General features: G+C 45.6%; 1 pseudogene; it reads right to left on the bottom strand.

Annotated features, from left to right (window-relative positions):
- Window positions 1-2460: 2460 nt before the first annotated feature.
- LOC141051461 (olfactory receptor 5P64-like) lies at window positions 2461-3181 on the bottom strand (annotated as a pseudogene).
- Window positions 3182-14144: the final 10963 nt, after the last annotated feature.

The raw sequence follows: 14144 nt of genomic DNA, 5'->3' as shown, positions 1-14144 counted from the left end.
AATGGTTGGCGAGATGGTCTTTTCCTGAAATTCTGAGCCCTTTTTTCTCCACACATACCTTTGATGATTGTGGCCACAGAGTTCTATTTTAACATTATCGGTCCACAGAACTTGTTTCCAAAATGCATCAGGCTTGTTTAGATGTTCTTTTGCACACTTCTGCCTCTGAATTTTATGGTGAGGATGCAGGAGAGGTTTTCTTTTGATGACTCTTCCATGAAGGCCATATTTGTGCAGTTGTCTCTGAAGAGTAGAACAATGTACCACAACTCCAAGTTTAATAAATCTTTCTGAAGGTCTTTTGCAGTCAAGCAGGGGAGACTGATTTTCCTCTCTAGCAATCCTAAGATCAGCTCTCACTGAAATTTTCAAAAACCTATGTAGAAGGAAATACCAAGAAATATCAAAGAATGATAAACATCTATGAATATACCAAATTATAAACTTACAAACTATATCCAAAAATTAGGCCAAACAAATGCAGTTTAATATAAAATATATAACTTTATCAATTTACAAAAAAACATTCCACTCATTCTGCCGGTGTGTAAGAGAGTCCGGTAGAGACTCAACCTCCAGCCCCAGGGGTTGAGTCAACCCCATAACCCGCACCAGGGCAATCGGGAAAAGCCAATGGATGTGCAAATTATAGGCCGGCTGCGGGCTTATATTATCAGTCTGTGAAGGGCCAGATAACCATGGAACTTCCCAGCCTGTTAATATCATTTCACAGCTGTTTGCTTTGCCTTTGCTGGCTATCAAATGTGGGGGGACCCTACATCATTTTTTTAGGGTCCCCCTATTTTTTTCTATAACTAGCAAAGGCCAAGCAGACAGCTTGGGGGCTGATATTAATAGGCTGGCAAGGTCTATGGTTATCTGGCCCTTCCCAGACTGATAATATAAGCCCCCAGCTGTCTAATTTCCCTTAGCTGGCTATTAAAAATAGGGGGGGGCCCATATCATTTTTTGTATTTAGTAGGTTTAATAGGGCTAAACACCCTTGAAAATGCAATAAAGGATGCTAGTTCATTATATGTATGAGGTTTATGAAATTCTATATCTACACAACAGTTATCTATATATCGATTTTTATCTATTATCTATTTATTCTGAGAGTTCTGGCTATGAATTTAATGTACTTGGCTGTTGAAAATTGCTGGCTCTTTTTGAGCTGTGTGCGGGAAAAAAACGGATGGTACATGCATAGCTTTGGCAGTTTACTGGAGTGTTGCCAGGAAATTCAATTTGCATTGGATGGAATTGAATCTATGGGGTATCTCCAAATCTCAGAACATACTCAGCATAAGTAAAAAAAAAAAAAATAAATAAATTACAGTCACCAGCCCGCAGACCTCCTCCAGTCCAGTCACTTTCTATCCTAGGTTATGTGTAGACAGAGTTTTTGCTGAATTTTTTAAGCGGAATCTGAGCAGAACCCCCACATTTTGGAAAAGTTTTGTAATGAAGTTGGAAAGTTTCTGCTCAGTTTCAGCTGCAAAAACTGCTCAAAATACATATTCTTCTGAAATTTTTAAAATAATGACATCAGGATTAGCAAGCCCCTTTGAAAAATATGAACTGTACAATGTTGTGTGTGTGTTATTAGTTAAGTTACAGTTGTGTTAAAGTGTTCACCCCTTCCTGATCTCCTCCTATTCTTTTCCATGTTTGTCACAGTTAAATGTTTCCAATCACCAAACAAATGTAAATATTAGACCAAGATGACACGTAGTCACAAAACGCAGTTTAGAAATTAAGGTCTTTATTATTAAGGAAAAAGAAATCCAAACCTACAGCGCCCTGTGTGGAAAAGTGTTCACCCCCTTCCTGATTTTCTACTCTTTTTCATGTTTGTCACACTTAAATGTTTCAGATAATCAAACAAATGTAAATATTAGACGAAGATAACACAAGTAATCACAAAATACATTTTGTAACTGATGGCCTTTATTACTAAGAGAAAAAGAAATCCAAACCTACGGGGCCCAGCGTAAAAAAGTGATTGCACCTAAAACTAATAACTGGCTGGGCCGTCCTTAGCAGCAACAACTCTGTATGTTGTGTTAGTCTGTTATTTATTATTTACATAAAAAAATATATTTTTTGTATTACATTAAATAATCCAGTTCATTCCAACCGGTTCATTTCCTTTTTTTTTTTAGAAATGTAAAGATCCTAAATGCTTCTAAACCTACAGCTTAGTACAAAACAATGGTTTTTCAGCTGTGAAGGAAACTATGCCCCATCACATTGTTAACTTGGTTAAACTTTGGGGAGTTTGATTAGGGCGGTACACCTGTGAAACCGTAACGCAGGTTTCCTAAGGCGAGCTCTGGGAGGCCAGAAACCTCTTGTGGATCTTGGTGGAGCTCATTTTTTACAGGAACCCAAATTCTCCTGCCACCAAATATCCAAGATGCCATAAGAAGACAATACATAGTTGACCAATAATTGGCCTTAATTACTGCGTTTTATCCAGTTATTTACTGCGATTGACATTACAGACATAGGTTTGGCATGCTTATTTGTTTTAGTCCATTTTGTTTTCTGTAAGTAATCAGCAACTCTATTGCTAAGGGCGAGAGTCCGAACGCCATATATCAAAGGGTTGAACAATGAGGGATGTGCTTGACAGAAGGACATGGATGATAACCTGGAGCTTTATATTGCCCAGCCGATACCTGATGAATATAAATAGGACTCCATTCAAAAAGACAGAAAAGCGGAGTAGATGTGTGACCAGGGTGTGGACGGCTTTCTGGTGAGATTCCATGCAGATAGAAGAAAACTGTGACAAAGATGGTGATGCCCAAATAGGTGATGACACCAGAAGATGAGTAGAGTTTGACTGATGGATGGGTCCACACAGGAGAGAAAAATTATGGTCATAATGTCACAAAACACATTGATAACTCTTCCCACAAAGAAGTGTCCATATGACTATCTGAGATGAGCACAAGTGTAAATGTCACTTCAAATGATCCAACCACTGGGTTTATAAAAAGATGCTATATCTCAGTAGATGACAAACGACCATATATCGGTCAGACGCCATTACGGTGAAAGTGGTCATTTCAGATAAGGCAAAAACTGAAACACACAGAGCTTGGGCATGGCAGCCACCATGAGTGATGGTCGTGGATGAAGTGAGGAGGCAACTATCAGCATTGGGAAACATGTCAAGCTTCCATTAAGGAGCATAATACTTATGAGGATGTACATATAGTGGGTACGGAAAGTATTCAAACCCCTTTACATTTTTCACTTTTTGTTTCATTGCAGCCATTTAGTAAATTAAAAAAGTTCATTTTTTTCTCAGTAATGTACATTCTGCACCCCATCTTCACTGAAAACAGCCAGAAATGTAGAAATTTTTGCAAATTTATTAGAAAAAGAAAAACTGAAATATCACATGGTCCCAATTAATTAGACCCTTTGCTCACACTCATATGTAAGTCACATGCTGTCCATTTCCTTGTGATCCTCCTTGAGATGGTTCTACTCCTTCATTGGAGTCCAGCTGTGTGTATTAAAACTGATAGGACTTGATTTGTAAAGGCGCACACCTGTCTATATAAGACCTCCCAGCTCACAGTACATGTCAGACCAAATGAGAATCATGAGGTCAAAGGAACTGGCCAAGGAGCTCAGTGACAGAATTGTGGCAAGGCACAGATCTGGCCAAGGTTACAAAAGAATTTCTGCAGCACTCAAGGTTCCTAAGAGCACAGTGGCCTCCATAATCCTTAAATGGAAGAAGTTTGGGACCACCAGGAGTCTTCCTAGACCTGGGCGTCCAGCCAAACTTAGCAATCGTAGGAGAAGAGCCTTGGTGAGAGAGGTAAAGAAGAACCCCAAGATCACTGTGGCTGAGCTCCACAGATGCAGTAGGGAGATGGGAGAAAGTTCCACAAAGTCAACTATCACTGCAGCCCTCCACCAGTCGGGCCTTTATGACAGAGTGGCCCGATGGAAGCCTCTCCTCAGTGCCAGACACGTGAAAGCCTGCATAGAGATTGCTAAAAAAACACAAGAAGGACTCCCAGACTATAAGAAATAAGATTCTCTGGTCTGATGTGATGAAGATAAAACTTTTTGTGAATGCAGACAAGTACAGAGATATCCTGGATGAAAACCTCATACTTGGCCGAAGGTTCACCTTCCAGCAAGACAATGGCCCTAAGCACACAGCTAAAATAACAAAGGAGTGGCTTCAGAACAACTCTGTGACCATTCTTGACTGGCCCAGCCAGAGCCCTGACCTAAACCCAACTGAGCATCTCTGGAGAGACCTGAAAATGGCTGTCCACCAACGATCACCATCCAACCTGACGGAACTGGAGAGGATCTGCAAGGAAGAATGGCCGAGGATCACCAAATCCAGATTTGAAAAACTTGTTGCATCATTCCCAAGAAGACTCATGGCTGTACTAGCTCAAAAGGTGCTTCTACTCATTACTGAGCAAAGGGGCTGAATACTTATGACCATGAGAGCTTTCAGTTTTTCTTTTTTAGTAAATTTGCAAAAATTTCTACATTTCTGTTTTTTTTTTTTTACTCAAGATGGGGTGCAGAGTGCACATTAATGAGAAAAGAAGGAACCTTTTTTGAATTTACCAAATGGCTGCAATGAAACGAAAAGTGAAAATTTTAAAGAGGTCTGAATACTTTTCCGTACCCACTGTAGGCTCTTGCAACCTTGTATCTGTGAATACTACATACGATAATACTTAAGAGTACAATGAATGAAGATAGGACAATAGATAGGGCACTGTATGGATACTTGAGTCTTTCCATGTCCAGCAGGAGCAGTTTTTTTGCTGATGTTAAGTGAATTTTCCTTGTTACCTAAACATAGGTTACTGAAAAAAAAGGTTTGGAAGAATTCCAATTTTTATAGAAACAACTTTCCACGATGTGGATTTTCCACTCTGTTAAGTCAATCCTTAAACTGAAAGTAGAGTGTTCTTATAGATGAAAGAAAACCTAGCACAATGGAGAAAACCATTGCACTTAGTAGGAGTGAAGGAGAAGGTGGTGCATGGAGACAACCACTGTAGTCATGAGCGTCATTGAGAATCATGAAGAGAAAGGAGGTCTAAGAAAACAGTTTATCAAAACTGCCTCAATCCTTGCCATAGTGAAGCTAAACCTGAGAAAGCAGAAATCTAACATAAATCTTTTTTAAGGACATATTGCCAAATAAAGTAACTCAATAGAGAAGACAATTCTGCTTAATTTTTATCGTAGGTGTACGTCAACTGTGAGAGACAGAATCTCAAAATAAAATCCACAAAAATCAAATTTTTAAATAATTTAATTACATTTTCTTGCATGAAATAAGTATTTGATCACCGACCAACCAGCAGGAATTCTGTCTCTCACAGGCCTGTTTTTCTTTAAGAAGCCTCCTACTCTGCACTCATCGAGATGAGCGGAAAACATTCGCCAATTTCAAATTCGGCACGAATGCAGCACATTCGCTTTCAAGATCATTTTTACTCAAAGTTTGCAAAATTCGGTAAATCATTTCGTTTCCACTAATGCTTTGGCTGGAATAGTGGTACTGTATGATGAGCGGGTGGGACATGGGGGACGTGTTTGATGAGGGGAGTGGGTGAAGAGAGGTTAGAGGAGCGTGTGGAGACATTACAGAAGCAGCGCACTCTTTTTTTTTTTCCCCTAAACTTTGTGTGTTGATTCCGTCAGCCAATCAGGGTGCAGAAACCATCCACAACATCGTGACACAAGGTCTTCTGTGATTGGCTGGCAAAGTCCCATGGCCCTGGCGATATAAAAAGAAGACCTCTTGTTTTGCTGGCACCATTGTCTAAGTGTCACTGTGGAGAGAGGTCACTCCTGATAGTGCTGCTGCTGAAAGTAAACTTGTCTGTGAAACAGATAGGATCCTGTCCTGTGGAAACTCGATCTTCCAGCATCAAAGAAGATTTTGCAAAAACTGTGTGGTAGTCTCAGGAGGTCCCATTACCTACTCCAAATCATTTGTGATAAAACTGTGTTTCAGTGAGAAAACAGAAGACCACATTTCCACTTAAAATCGTTAGGTATAACAGTGATGTTCAGGCACACTATCTAAGAAACTAAATAGTGATTGTTCATTTAGTGACAGGTGACTGACATCTGTGGACCTAAGGTTGTGAAACAGCAGGTTACAAGAGGGGAAGGGTACTTAAAACATGAATGGGAAAAAACAAGGTTGTGGCGGAAGGGGGAATAGGCTTGATGTGCAATGTTAACCAGACGTTAACCACCAAGGGTGGATGTGATCCTGATAAGACTCAGATACCAGAGGCACACCCAAACTGTACTGTGGTGTCAGGGCAGGATGAGGATGAGGGTGACTCTTAGGGTGAGGAGTGTGATAATAGAGAGGATGACGATGAGGTTGTAGATCCCTGTTATGATTGAGTCACCGTAGGAGGCAAAAATAGAAATGCTAGCTAAGTCCAGAAAACCAGAGAAGTTGGCAGCTATCGGATTGCAGACCCCTGAACCTATCAACACAACTAGCAGTAGCCGTGGGGGGCTCCTACGATGCCCTAGGCCCCTCGATCACAGCCGGAGGACTACATAGCCTAAAGACAGAAAGGGAAATCTAAACTGCACCAGAGCAGACCCCAAAGCAAAAGGCAGCCCCCCACATATAATGACGGTGAAGCAAGAAGAAAGAACAAAACACAGACAGAAAGATAGACTGAGCAAAGATGGGGCCCACGCTAGCTTAGATAGGAAAGGACAAGAAGGCTGCTGTCTGCAATCCGTGAAAAACCCTATGAAAATAAGAGCCAACAAACTGACAGTAAAAAAGGCCCTGAAGACGCTAGGCTTCAAAAAAGCTATGTCAGTACTCAGGAATATTCTGAAGACAGAACAACAGGCAAAAGGAGATTCAGCTCACCCCAGCAGGGAATGGCAGAATCCAGAAAAAGCAAGGAAAACAAAACACTAATGCAAAAAGGCAAAGCAGAAATCTTAGCTTTAGATGAGCAGGAATCAGACTGGTTTCCTAGAATTCCACAGAGAAATCACCCGCAGGCCAGAAGGGTGTCGGCAGCCTTATATCCAGTCATTAACTCCACTCAGCCAGTCATCATCATCAGCCCCAGGTGTTTGACAATCAGGCTCACTACCTTTCTTCACCAGAAGAGGGAGTTCCTCGGGCCTCAGTAGTGAAGGGGAAAATGAACTCACAACAGATCCCACTTGGTGTAAACCCAGAGGTATGCAGCTGAGTAGTTCACCAGAGGAGGTGGAGGAGGATGAAGATCAGTGTACACAGACACAAAGTGATGCAACTACAAGTACTGCATTCTCAGCCTCAACTGTGGCTGTGGCCAGTATCGGTCGCGAGTGTGCAGTTTGCAGGAGTGGGAAGGATTGTTTGGCCTGGGCCTTTTTTGATACCACAAAGGAGGACCCAAGACATGTTATCTGTCAAATTTGCAAAAAAAATTTCAGTATAGGCAAAAATTACAATAATTTGACAACTACTTGCATGAACTGGCACATGTGCGATCAGCATGCCTTAGTGTAGGAATCTCACTGGGTTAAAATCGGGACTACTGTGCATTGCCAACCACTGGCCATCTCATCAACCCCATCTGTTGCTTCTTCCTCTGTCACCATTCCAAGTCTTCTCAAACAAGTCTCCCGCCGCAGAAACTACAATTGTTTATCCACTACATTTGGGGTGGATGAAAGCCGGTCACCTATTATGGAAATAGACATGACTGCTGATTTTGTGACACCTAGCACAAACGCATTTTTCTCAGTCCACCTTAGCATCTCCACCTGTACCTCACAGCCTCACAGTGCAGCAGTTTGTCCTGTTTTCTGTACTCCGCTCTCTCTCAGCACAGCAGCCATCCCTCGGTCCCGCAGTTATGGTCACATAAAAGAATGTTTCCTCCTACACATGCCAAAGCTAAGAGCTTGAACTCCAACAACTCCAATCTGTTGTCCAAGGAAATGCTGCCTTTCCGCCTGGTGGATGCAGACTGTTTCCGAAAGTTGATGGCTGTCGCTGTCCCCCTGTACCAGTTGCCCAGTCGTCATTACTTTTCTAAGAAAGCTGTGCCTACACTACACCAGCATGTCGCCGACATCACCCATTCCCTGAAAAAAATCTATGTCTACCAGGTTGCATTTCACCACTGACACCTCACCTGGACAAGTAAACATAAGCAGGGGCGTTACATGTCATTGACTGGGAACTGCTGGCTGTGGGGACAGGTGGTCAAGGGGCTGCTCAACAAATCTTTAAATTTCCAAGGCTTGCAGGACAAACCTCTGTATCTAACAGTTCCTCCGCTGCTTCTGACTCCTCCATCTCCTTTAGGCCTCTACCTGTGCTCTCAACTGCTCCCTTTATCAGACATGCGTTCCAACAGTGCAAATAGAATCTCCCCCACTTCCATAGGGCACAGCCAGGGCTCACCGCAACTAGGCAGTGTAAAGATGAATATGCCTTGCAGATTGCAGTCACACAGTTCAAGAGTTGTGGACAGGTATCCAGGCCAAGTTATAGCAATGACTCTCCACTAAACCTGGGGCCAGGGAAGGCCGTGTGCGATAAGGTTGCAAACCTGGTGGTGGCAACCTCATACACATACTTTGCATGGCTCACATCCTCAACCTGTTGGTACAGCAATTTCTCAGCCACAATCGCTGTGTGCTCACTTCTGATGATCGCACCCCACAGGTCATTGATTTGCATCACTACAGAGGTCTTTCAGCCTACTGGTTAACCGTTTGATTAGCGATGGTGGAATTCCACTCTGCACATGTTGCAGCGGTTGTGGCAGCAGCGATGAGCCCTGGTGCAGTATGTCCTTTTGCATAGTCCGGACGTGATGCAAATCACACTTGTGGAGTGGGCACAGGTAAAGGACCTCTGCACCCTTCTACACAGTTATGAAATGGCTAATAAGAGGGTTACTGCTGATGATGCCATCATCAGCATCACTATTCCAGTCATCTACATGCTGGAGCACACTTTAAATAATGTGCGTGAGGAGGTGATGGTCCCAGAGGAAGAAGTGGAAGCAGAGGAGGATTATAAGGAATAACAATACCTCAAATATCTGGACTGGCATCGCACAGGCGAGTGCCATGGGAGGGTAGATTACTGTGATCGAGGGGTGCTGGTGATAATAGACAAACTGTTAGTGAAGGTGCAAGATCCGAGGAACAAATGGAGGAGGAAGAGGTGATGGGTGAGCAACTGTCAGGAGATGAAGAGGATAATCATCCCCTCCCAGTTGTTTGTGGTTGGTTGGAGGGGAAGGAGGAAACAATCTTCAGTATTACCCCACCACCAACACACCATGGACTTGGACCTCATGGAAGAACCCGACACATGAGTGCTGCCTTGCTGTACTATCTTCAACATGATGCCTGTATTCAAAGGGTTAGAAATAGTGCTGACTACTGGGCTGCCACTCTGTTAGATCCACAGTACAAGACTAATTTTATCCAGATTCCCCCTTCCCCCCTGGAAAGGGATGCGTGCATGCTTGAGTATCGAAACACGCTTGAGGACAATCTTAAGAGTGTTTTCCCCAAGACAGCAGTGATGCACAAAGTGTGCATCACAGTTCTAGACGTCCAATCCTGGGAACATCAAGGCTTCATCGCAAAAACATTATCAGCAGCAGCAATGAAAGTGACATAAGAAATTTCTGTGAGTTGTTTAACACATTTTTTAGACCAGCCCATGCATGAGCAGAACAGAGTACAAGTCTGACACATTGTGAGCGACTGGAGAAGATGGTGAAGGAGTATCTGGAGCTCAATATCAATGTCATCAGGGGGGATTTTGACTCTTTTGCATTTTGGTCTTCAAAAATGGAAGAGTGGCCTGAGCTCACCTGTCACTCATTGGAGTTTTTGTCATGCCCAGCAGCCAGCATTCTCTCAGAAAGTGTCAACAGTGCTGCTGATGGTGTCCTGATGAATTAGCCCATCTGGCTGTCCCCTGAAAGTGTAGACCGCTTAACTTTCCTCGAAATTAACAAGTCATGTATCTCCGATCTGACTTTGAACCCCAGTTGCAGATTGGGCAGACTTGACGATGGTGTCATTGTAGGGTCGGACAGGTTCGCAGGATGCAGTGACGAGACACTAGACGAATGGTGGTTTTCGAAATCACGTTTATATAACTCTAGCCGATGGGCTAAGCTGAACAAAACAAGGATAAAGAAACAACACCAACAGTCCACGCAGGGACTCAACAAACTTAACCAAATATAGTTTCACTTAACCTTCCAGGGACTGCGGGGTTCAGTAGCGTGGCCGCGTTGAGGTCGCTGAGGCGGCTGTCCTAAGGAAAGTGACGTCAGTGGGGGCAACAGGCCCTGAAGAAAATAATACCGTTGGGGCGCAACAAGCACTGAAGAAAACGAGGACGTTGGGGCGCAACAGGCCCTGAAGGAAACGGGGACGTTGGGGCGCAACAGGCCCTGAAGGTAACGCTGCCGCTGGGGCGCAACAGGCCCTGAAGGAAACACTGCCGCTGGGGCGCAACAGGCCCTGAAGGAAACGGGGACGTTGGGGCGCAACAGGCCCTGTAGGTAACGCTGCCGCTGGGGCGCAACAGGCCCTGAAGGAAACGCTGCCGCTGGGGCGCAACAGGCCCTGAAGAAAACGCTGCCGCTGGGGCGCAACAGGCCCTGAAGAAAAAACTGCCGCTGGGGTGCAACAGGCCCTGAAGAAAACAATGCCGTTGGGGCTCAACGGGCCCTGAAGTAAATGATGGAGGTGGCGCGCGGTGATGATGCAGTTCCTCAGAAAGGCCTGTAGCCGTCCTTTACCAAGGAATCTCTTCCTAAGCCAGGGTAGCGAGCCTTTTATCCCGCCTGTGACAATGTGGCGTATCTTGAGGCCGATGATGGCTGGGTCAGCGTGATGGAGGAAGGCTGGGGGGAAGGGCCCAGGTCTCTGAGGCCTGGTTACCGGTACTCACGGCCACAACCAGAGGTATAGTTCCTCTCCCTTCAAGGCGGGGGTTAGCGGGGATAATTCTCTCAGAACGGGAGCGGGGAGCAGTCTCTGGGCACAGTCTCTCTTGTCGGTAAATCAGTCGCTTTCTCCTCGCAGGCTCCTCTCGGTGCCCCTGCAAGTTACCCTCCGTCTTGCCTTCACTCCCTCTCTTCCCCAACTGCCACTTCAGCGCGTCCCCTGCTCCTTTTACCCTAGCCCCTCCCCCTGTTGCCCTGACAACCTCAGTCGCATGTCTCCCTTTGTAATTCCCCTGTTGTGCTTCCTTCAATAACTCTGATGGCGGTCTCCTTGGTTCCGGCCCAAACACTACATGGGGGTCCTCCTCCCCACATTCCTTCACCCTATAAGCTCGCCAGTCCGCGGGCGAGGGAGTTAGTCTATTAAGATTGGCCTGTAAAGGTGTTAATATTCGTTGCCATACGAACTGATCTTGTTCATACTGTTCGGGGGGTTTGCCGGCTGTTGACCGCTCAGAGCGTCTAAGTTCGACTGGGGTGGAATCTTCTGGAGTGGTGGACGTCGGTGGGCTGCTTGGTGCTGGTGGGTTAATTGTGTCAACTGGCTCATTATTGGGTGGAGGGCCCTTGGGAACTGGAGGGAAATCCTCGTCTTCCAAGTCCCAGCATATGGACTCCGGTTCGGATGTCTTCGGGACAGGTTCCAGTTGCTGCGGGTTGGTGGAAATACACGGGCGCAACATATTACGATGCACAATGCGGGTGGGCAGTGTTTCATCCTGCTCGGGCCGTATTTCATACACAGGTCCTTCTGGATGGATACGGCATAGTACCCGAAAAGGACTCTCTTCCCAACGTGACTCCAGTTTATTCTGGGGGCGTTGATCTAGTACAAGCACACGGTCCCCGCTTTGGAGATGGGGAGGGGAGGTTGTATTCTTCCCTGGGTGTTCCCAGTCTTGAAGTTTGGTATGTACAATTCGGTGAAGAGTTTGCAGCCTGTGGCGATGATTTCGGACCCAAGATGACACTCCGGTCCAGGGCCGAGGCTCTTCGGGGTCCAACTCTACCTCCGTGATCCCTTTACCCTCTCGTCCGAACAGCAGGAAATAAGGAGTATAGCCCTTAACTCGATGTACCCGATTATTATAAACCCATACTAATTCAGAAACATATTCAGGCCAATGAGCTTTCTTGTCACTCTCCAGAGTGCGTAGCATTTGAATCAATGTCCGATTAAATCTCTCACAAGCCCCATTCCTTTGCGGGTGATATGGTGTGGTCTGGGATTTATCAATCCCATAAAGATGATGTAGTTCCTCCATAACTTTCCCCAAAAAACATGCTCCCTGGTCGGAATGTATACGTTGAGGACAGCCGTACACTTGTATAAAGTGGGCAGCACGGTGGCTCAGTGGTTAGCGCTGCAGCCTTGCAGCGCTGGAGTCCTGGGCTCGAATCCCACCTAGGACAACATCTGCAAGGAGTTTGTATGTTCTCCCCGTGTTTGCGTGGGTTTCCTCCGGGCACTCCGGTTTCCTTCCACACTCCAAAGACATACTGATAGGGAATTTAGATTGTGAGCCCCATCGGGGACAGTGATGAAAATGTGTGCAAACTGTAAAGCGCTGCGGAATATGTTAGCGCTATATAAAAATAAAGATTATTATTATTATTATTATAAAGTTTCTGCAAATTGCAGAGGCGGCTGACTCTGCGGTCTGGTCTCGAGTAGGGGTGACCACAGCGAACTTGGTGAAATGATCCACCATGACGAGGCAGTGTTCGTATCCCTGGAATGCGGGCCCAATGTGCAGATAATCCACCGTCAGGAGCTCAAAGGATGCTGAAGTCACAATCGTCTGTGCTGCGGCCCTCTGAGCAGGCGGTTTGGCCAATTCACATAAGCGGCAGGTACGGCAAACTTCTTCCACAACAGCCGACAAGCGTGGGTGATAAACTTTCTGTTGTAACCATTGCAAAGTCTTTTTGGCCCCTTTTTCGTGAGCCTCTTGAGCCAGCTCGTGTAGTTGAGCTCCGGGTGTAACCACCTGCCAAACAGTCGTTGAGGTTGTTTGCGAAGTGATTTTACGATACAGTAATCCCTTTCGGATAATCAGTCTCTCCCATTGTCGCAGCATCAGCGACAGGTCTTGGGTCAAAGTTTGTCGTTGAGTATCAGTGGGTAATTGACCAGCGGCGACCCATTTCCGGAGAAGTCCAACTTCTTCATCTTCTTGTTGCTGTTGTATCCACTTATCCCGAGATTGTTCCAGGATGCCCCTGTGGGCCTCTGGGGAAGATACTTTTGCATCAACATTGGTGAGCACGGCAGCGGTAAGAGCGAACGGTATTTCCTCTCCTTCTAATTCTTCATCTCGATTCCGTCCGGGAGTTGTATGTCGAATCCTGGAGAGAGCATCTGCATGAACATTCTCGGCCCCTCTTTTGTAAATAATCTTGTAATTGTACTTCGCCATTCGGGCCACCCATCGCTGCTCCAAAGCCCCCAACTGTTATGCGAGGCTTAGGTCGAAGGAGGCTGACAAAACCCGGGCCCCTGCGGAGTCCCTCAAACTAGGGAAAACCCTGTCTGACCCTCAACCCAGGGTTTTTGCTAAAGGTGCAAATGCCTGAGCCTCCAGCCTCTCCTTATCTCCTGCTCAGCCCTAAGCTGAACCCTCCACCCTCCACCCAGTGAGTTGTCAAACCACCAAAACCCACACAGTAGTGACAGACAGGGAGAACTCAAACCACACCGCGCCGCAACCACACAGGACAATACTATAATGTGAACAGGGCAAAACAAAGCACAAATATAGGAAGACGAAAAGGTAACAACGGATCATACGACACCAGCTATGAATTTCTCTCTCCAACACCTCCACTCCAGACCGGAACCACTTGGCACAAAACACAAGCTATAATCGGCGACGCCCACAGGCCAGCACGACTATTTAAAGACCGTGGGCGTGACCAAACATCCCACCTGATTTCCAGCTAGATTAACCCCAGATAACCTGAGTAAAATCAAGCCGGCGCCACTGAGGCTATAGTGAACGGAGATGGAACTACCGCTGCCTGCCGGACGCTGTGGTGTGAACAGCGTCCGACATGACAGTACCCCGTCTTCTACGAGGGACCCCAGGGCCCTCAAGACTC

The sequence above is a fragment of the Dendrobates tinctorius genome, unplaced genomic scaffold, assembly GCF_039654945.1.
Source record: "Dendrobates tinctorius isolate UK_male_01 unplaced genomic scaffold, ASM3965494v1 ptg000157l, whole genome shotgun sequence".
NCBI lineage: Eukaryota > Metazoa > Chordata > Amphibia > Anura > Dendrobatidae > Dendrobates > Dendrobates tinctorius.
The sequence above is the reverse complement of the archived record's forward strand: the minus strand, read 5'-3'. Positions and strand labels throughout refer to the sequence as shown.